We start from the raw sequence: 7,824 nt of genomic DNA, 5'->3' as shown, positions 1-7,824 counted from the left end.
AAAAATTTCAGATAAATTGTAATAGAAAATTTTTTGTTGTTGTTCAGTCGTTGATCATAAACGTTTAGGACTTAAACTTCGTAAAAAATTAAAGGTAGTTTGGAAACTTTGAACCAATTATGCGTCATTATATGTAAAAAAAACTTAAATTATGCAGTGACACATAAATTATGCAATATTATGCGGTTGAAGAACACGTTGTAAAAGGTTTAATATACAAATTAGCACAATATTATTATTCTTTCATTTGATTTAAAAAAATTATGCAATCGCATAATCTACCTTTCCCTATAACAATTGATTACATAATTTTCAATTACAATTTCTTGATTAAGATAAAATTATATACATTACAGACTTCAATAAAATATTATAAATATTTTTTATGTTTGACTGCTATGTGCAGGGTCAGCCGAAAACTCAAATTTTTATTAGTAATTTGCAGAAATTTCAATCAAAAAATTGTTTCAAAAATTTTAACTGTACATTTTCAAAAACTTCATTATTTTCTTACCATTTTTCTTAATAAATCTTGAAGATTTGCATTTGTGTTGGTCGAGTGTTTTAAAGTTAAGCAAAAAAAATTTATTTCAAACGGTTCTCAAATATTTCAATAAAACAACAAAGTAACAAAATCAAAAACAATAAGAATTTTTACGAAAACTTTGTGCACTTTAATCTATACTTGATGTATTAGACACTGGAATAGCAACATTTCTGTTGTTCATGTGAAAGAAAATTGCAGGAGCAATTACATCTTTGTACGATACAAAACATACTTCCTTCTTTTTAGGAAGAACTTCAGTGATGTAGCGCGTACCATAGAGAAGGCCTATTTCTTCCAGAGGTTGCCCAAAGATTCCAGCTACAAAGTTTCCTTCATTCCTATACGATAGGAATTGTTGGATGAAGTAAAATCCATACTGCGTGTATACCACAGAATTGCAGAATCCTCTGGTATCATTGTCTCGCCTTTGTTCATAATTTACGCCATGAATTTCGGCTTTTGCATGCACATCAATCAATGTTCTGTTGTCAATGATTTCTTCTGCTGCCCTTAGCGCCTCAATTTCAATAGCTTGAGGAAGTCTCCGAACCGAATATCCAACACCAACAAAATAGTGCCCTGGCGGAAAACCTTCAGGAACATTTGAAGAGTTTACCTTGAGCAACAGTTTAATTTCATTTTTTGTTCTTTCAGAAACGCCGTCCATTTCTAAAGCTGATTCAACATATCTGCGCATGAAAAAGCGAGTCACTATTTGTTCTGCTCGTCCATTTGGGCTTGTAACGCTGTCCTTCAATTTTGCACAAAAACTCTCAAAGGGGAAAGTGGAATAGACCCACGACGGTCCCCAATTGTTTGCTGAGATGGGGGAATGCCCCGCAATGTGCATGTTGAATGACTCGAATTTTTCTCCAAACATAATTAAATGAGATGCAAACTGATGCAGATAATCTCTGGATAAAGTTAAGTCTACTTGGGAGATTGAGGCATTGTTCAAGATAAAGACCGCCTGGCAATATAGCGCCAAATGATCGAAGTACTGCGGTTTCAAAATACCGTCAAGGCATGGAAGGCAACAATACAGCAACCAATTACGCCATTCAGTTGCCTTCCACTTAGCATAATTTTTAATACTTCGAGCATGTCTTGAAATTACTGACGGAAATTTAATTTTAGCAAGTCGCTGATCAATTAACGCAATGTTTGTTGGTGTACCAATGTACCAATCAGTTGAGCTATCTTCCATGTACGCTTTCGTTAATTGTTTTGCACCTCCCTCGAAATGTCCATGGCAATCATCGTGGACAACGGATTCAAACAAGTCCAAGCCTGGTATTAAACCTAAGGCACTGAAACCCAAAACGCCATTTTGAGAGATGCCCAATGTTGCAGAGATCATGTCCCTGAAGAGGTTGTCATGTGTGCGTAGTTCGTAATTTCCGAAAGGGAAAACCACTCGTCCATCCACATGCTCTCCTCTTATGCAGCACCACATACAGCTGTAAAATCCGGTACATTGTTTTATTCTCAGTACTTCAGCCCTTTCCACGGAGTCAGCAGAATATATTGCTGTAATAAATTTACTTATCACTTCCGGTCCACCATTTGGTCGCCATGGTATACCACGAACATAGAGGTACATTAATTCTTGGGCGACCGGAAACATGATAGTATTAATATCTGGTTTGTGATTCCCAACAAAAATTCCCGCCAGAATCAAATGTTTACTCCGAGCATGAGGAGGCAATTCAGCTATCTCTAGAAGAATGACATAAGCAGAAGTATTCGATGATTTCGCTAGAGCTACTCCATCCACCCAAAGAATTAAGGACAAATTATGTGGAAACGATAAAAAATTTCCCTCTTGACGCAATTTTTTATACGTTTCACCATCATAGATGTCCTCAATGTTGTCATTTTCGATTTTTACGCGCTCGTCTCTGTACCGCAAGGATCCGGCAACACTCGGGATTTTCAAAATGTCTTGCAATTGAGGGATAATTTTAGCAAGTATAAATGTCCCCAAATTTTCATTTTTCAAACCAGGTCCACATGAACCACATGAGCAAACTCTTGTGGCATGCTTTCCAGTGCCAACTTTTTCTTTGCACAACGTGCAATATACTGCATAAATCAGATTAGATTGATCACGGCCCAATGTTCTCCATAGTTCTTTTTTTGTTGTAGGTACACCGCACTCTATATTGGACTCGTTTATCCATCTAAGTTTGCTAATTAAACTTTCATATGTCTCTCTATGTGCTACGTTTTGTGCCAGAGCTATTAAAAAATGATCAATCAGCAAAAACTCGGCATCATTTTGAAGAACACGGTGCATTCGCAAATTATTAATTCCTTGGAAAAGTGGCCTTTCTGCACCTTCCATTAGGTTGATTTCTTCATTTATCTCTGCGTCCGATAGTTCTTCTGAATCTGAAGAATACACTTCATTTTCTACTTCCATTTCCTCATCCTGCAATGGTATACGTTCTTCATTTCTATTTCTTTCAAAATGTGGCTCTTCGACACTTTCATCTGCACTTGATTCAGATTCTGAAGATATTTCCATCGCTTCAGGAGGAGCTACTTCTCTTTCTTCTTCAGCTCTATCTTCTGGAATCTCGTCGTTGGAGATGTCCATTTGTTCATTCGAAAATGTATCCTCTTCGGATGAATTTCTCGCCTGTAAAGTAATTATTTTTCTTACACTGAGAAAAATGCTTTTGAACTATGGAAATATGGAGTTTGATTTTTTAAGGGGTTAGACCACTGTAGAATTTTCAAGAAATCACTTTTTCTTTTATTGACCAAAAATATTTTTCTGCACTCTTAAAGTAAGTAAAAAAATGTTTGGTTCCTGTAACATATGTTTTATTTGAAATTAAGCATTTTTTTCTCAGCGCCTCGCATTAATCACGCTTCGAGCGACTATTACCTGTACTGACATTTTGCAATATTTATCAAAAAGTAACATTTTCTTTTTACTTTAAGAAGACATGTCTAATAAATAGCCTATAATATTATTTTCTCAATAATCCACCCACCCAAAATATACCTATAGCTTTCTTCAAAATATGATTGTAAAAATTTCAATTCGATTTTCTTAAAACTTAATGCTTCAAACTGGTCTGTGATTTTTTTTCAAACCTTTTTTACCAAATTAGTTAAAAATTGGTTCACATCTTCAAGTTAACATTCTCTGTGAAACTGCGTAGGGGATTCTGTTTATTAATAAAAAAAATTTTTTGTCAAATATTTTCTTCCACTGCACTGACAATTTCCTTACAATGTAATAAATATTTACTTGCAATTTTTAGAATATTTAATTGCAAAGTTTAGTGAAAACTTTAAATATTAAATAAATGTTTGGCGCAAAAGTTTCGCTAAGTACTTAAATTAAATTGTCGTCTAAATCAATGCTTACACGAAAATTTCATTTAAAAGTTAAAATTTAGTTTAAAGGAAACTTTTACACCGAACATGTATTTAATAAGAACATTTAAACCTCATTAAACAATTTTCCCTAAACTTTGAAGGTAAATACTCCAAAAATTACAAGTACATATTTAATAACATTTCAGGAAATTTTCGGTGCTGGGGAATTGTATCGATTTTTACCAAAAAAACTCCAAATTTTATTAAAACACCTACCATTTCCACAAGAACAAATATTTTTAAATCCCCTACGTACTTACATAGATTTTAAGTTATAAATTCAGAAAAAATTCGTTTCTGTTTGAAGTCGAACACTGAAAAAGATTTTGATTGTCAGCGCTGACATTTCAATTTTTTTATAGTTATGAAAATAATTTTCTTGCAGTTCAATATATACTTAACAATGATATGTAATTGAATTTTCAATGGATCTCATTTGTAATCTTCATAGTGGTCAAACCCCTTAAATAGTTTCATTTCGGGCTAACAAACGTATATAGGTATATTACACTGCCCCACCATCGAGACAGAACCAGGTACTTTGCATTTTTTTAAACAACCTGGTATGAGTTGCTCCAAAATATTTTTTCAAGAATCATCCTCAATTTGTCATTCTTCAATGTTGAAGGAAGGATTTTAAGCCTGAATTGAACTTACTTGTTTGATACATTCTTTGTAAACTGCAAATTCCAAAAAAGAACTCGGTTTTGACATACTCTCGCATCTACCTACATATTTTATCCCTTTAAAACACGATTTTTAAAGTTAGATAAATGCCTGGGACTGATTGCATTGTCTTTTTATATAATATATAAATTACTAATATAATTAATTATATATAAATTATATAATCTTTTAAATATAAAAACCGCCCTAAACGAAAATCGATTTTTTGGTCATAAATACCCTTCTCTCAAAAAGCGTACACATATATGTTATAAATTAAAATTTGATCACTTTTTTAAAATTCACATTCATGAGCTAAATTATTCTCTTCAATTATATCAAAGATGATTTTGTAAATTATTTATATATTATATTATAAACGTACAACGGTCGCATCGTATTGAACAATAACAGTAAAGTGGCATACTTTACATAAGAAAAAAAATTTTACAACTAAGAATTTATTTGTTGTGACTTAAATTCAGACTACTTTTTAACATTAAATTAAACTGAAGCACAGTATTTACATGGTTTATATTATGTGTAAAAAAAGAACCATTTTTGTATGCATGATTTAGGTATTACTCTCTCATTTGCAGAAAATGTTCTTTTATATAAGCCTTCTACCTGGTAAAAATTTTAGAATTATTTACAAATCCAAAAATGTCAATAATTTGGAATATAATATCACTAGAGTGATTGCTAATAGATAAATTGATGCGTTTTTAATTACTCTATAAGATAATATTGATATTTCAAAGGTTAAATAAAAATGTTCATTTACAAATTTTTTTCAAAATTTTTTAGTTTTAAATTGTCAATAACTCTGGATGGAATAATCTTAAAATGTTCGCTAATAAGTCAAAATATGCGCCTTAAAAAACTCTACAAAATCAAATAAAAATATCTATAGATGTTAATACATTTGTTTACACTTTTGGCCAAAAAAACTTTTTTTTCTTAAATTTTTTAACACAAAAAAAAATTAGTTAAATCTAGTTAATCTTACTACTACTAATTTATACAAAAATCCGTAAAAGGATATCGTTACTAAAAAAAATATCCAAATAAGCCCGAAAATTAACTCTGACAATTTTCACTAATACAATACTTTCTCTATGAGGAAGGAATTGAGATATTTTGATTCAAGTTTAGAATTTTACATATGGTTTTGTTTATCAAGTTTCACAAAATTTGAACTAGAGTGACTATTCTAGGTCGTCCTAATACGTCCTTACGACGTATTTTGGGTCTCTGAATCAGAATGTGTGGTCAACATTTAAAAATTGGCTCTTATTTTTGAGATAACCTCAAAAAAGTGCTGAGAGAGCAAAATTAAATCAAAAAATGAAAAAAATGTTGTATTATTTGTATCTATGTATGTATGACTTGCATATATGACTTGTGTGACTAAGACGGCTCAAAGGCCAGAAATAAAATAAAAAAATTAGAATTTTTTTCTTTGACACTGCAATAAAGTGTTTTCATGTATTTTTTTTCCTGCTGAATCCGAATTCGAAGTCAGAATTAACAGATTGTCTCAAATGTTCAAAATAACTCTAAAAAACTTATCTTGAGTTTTTTTACAATTATCTCAAAAATTTAAGCAAATCTAAAAATTCTGACTTCGGACTCGGATTCAGCAGCAAAAAATACATGGAATTACACTATCGCAGTGTCATACAAAAATTTTTTCACTTTCTGATTTTATTTTGCTGTTTGAGCAGTTTTTTGAATTTATCTCAAAAATAAGAACCAATTTTTAAATTCTGACCCCGGATTCGGATTCAGTGACCCTAAATACGTACGGAATGACTAGTCTAGTTCGCCGGACAATTTTGTTTTATTTTGTGGGGCTGTGTTATTTGTCCGCCGGCGAGACCTACAATTTTAAAAAAATTTAGCCCTTTAGCTCTTGTAGTATTCGATATATTTATCCCCTTCACTGTCAGCGACACACTTGGGGGACGTGAACATTTTAACGCTAAATAAATGAAATTTGTTCTATAAATTGTCAAATAAATTCTTTGATATCATTTTTCGCACACTACAGGTATCAATAATATACTAAGTTAAGTATTAATTAACTAATTATTTATTATATTTATAAAACAAGACAAAGAAGACAACAAAGCAAACACAATACAAACAAAAAAAACAATTAAAAAATCAAGTCAAAATCACGAAAAAAAAATTTTTTTATGTCACATTTGAATTCAGCGACCCAAAAAACTCTTATATACTAAGTTTCATAAAAATTTATTGACCAGCAATTGCTGGACATTTTAGGACCACAGTCTGAATTTTTTCTCTGACAGTGAAGGGGTTATGAAATTGCAGTCTATGTACACACCCAAACCCGCGGAATGCCATCCTTTAAAAAATGTCATTTTTGGACTCCTGAAGTAGAAAAACATAAAGATACATCAAAAAATGGAACTTGAAAAATATTGGTATTACAATGTTTCTTATGAGGAAACAATAGGGTAAGAATTCCTAATGTGGGCCCCTAATTTTTTTTGGGAACTAGGGACTTTTTTCATTCTTATATATTTCGATAGTTTATGATGGTATAATAAAAACCTGTAAATCGAATATTTACAAAAGCTATTAAGGATCAAAATTCTTTGCAGAGTTTTCTAAAATAATAAATTACTCGTGTTCGGATGAACCGATTTAAATAAAAATTGGAGGATAGCTTAATGAGGAGTCATACTTAAGATGAAACATTAAAATTTAATCAAAGCACATAATTTGTTTAAATAAACGAATTTATTTTTAGCAACGTACATATTGCGTTCAAACATGTTTTGAAAGCGAATTCATTTGTTTTTTCTCAATTTCTATTACTTTTTTGAAACTTTGCGAACCTAAAAATATTATATTTCTTGAAATATTAGAGAATCCCACTTTTTTATTGTTTTTTTTTATTTGTAACAAAATATCGAACCCGTAGTCGAAAGACCATTTATGAGTAATACATATTGGCTATATAAGTATAAAATATGCATAATATTCAATTGATTTTATACAATGGAAGGAGAAAAAGTAAAAAATAGTAGTTTTAAATGAAAATTAAGCAATAAAATCTTTTGAATGGCAATAAATTTTGAGGTAAATTAATAAATTCTTAAAAGCTTATTCTATTTGAATCTTTAAAACAAAATCGTGAAAAGGATTAACATAACTTTTTTAACCTGAAAAATTAAATTCGT

The sequence above is a fragment of the Leptopilina boulardi genome, unplaced genomic scaffold (assembly GCF_019393585.1).
Source record: "Leptopilina boulardi isolate dan_hultmark-lab unplaced genomic scaffold, ZJU_Lbou_2.1 LbouV2_46, whole genome shotgun sequence".
NCBI classification, from domain to species: domain Eukaryota; kingdom Metazoa; phylum Arthropoda; class Insecta; order Hymenoptera; family Figitidae; genus Leptopilina; species Leptopilina boulardi.
Note: the sequence above shows the minus strand (reverse complement) of the source record.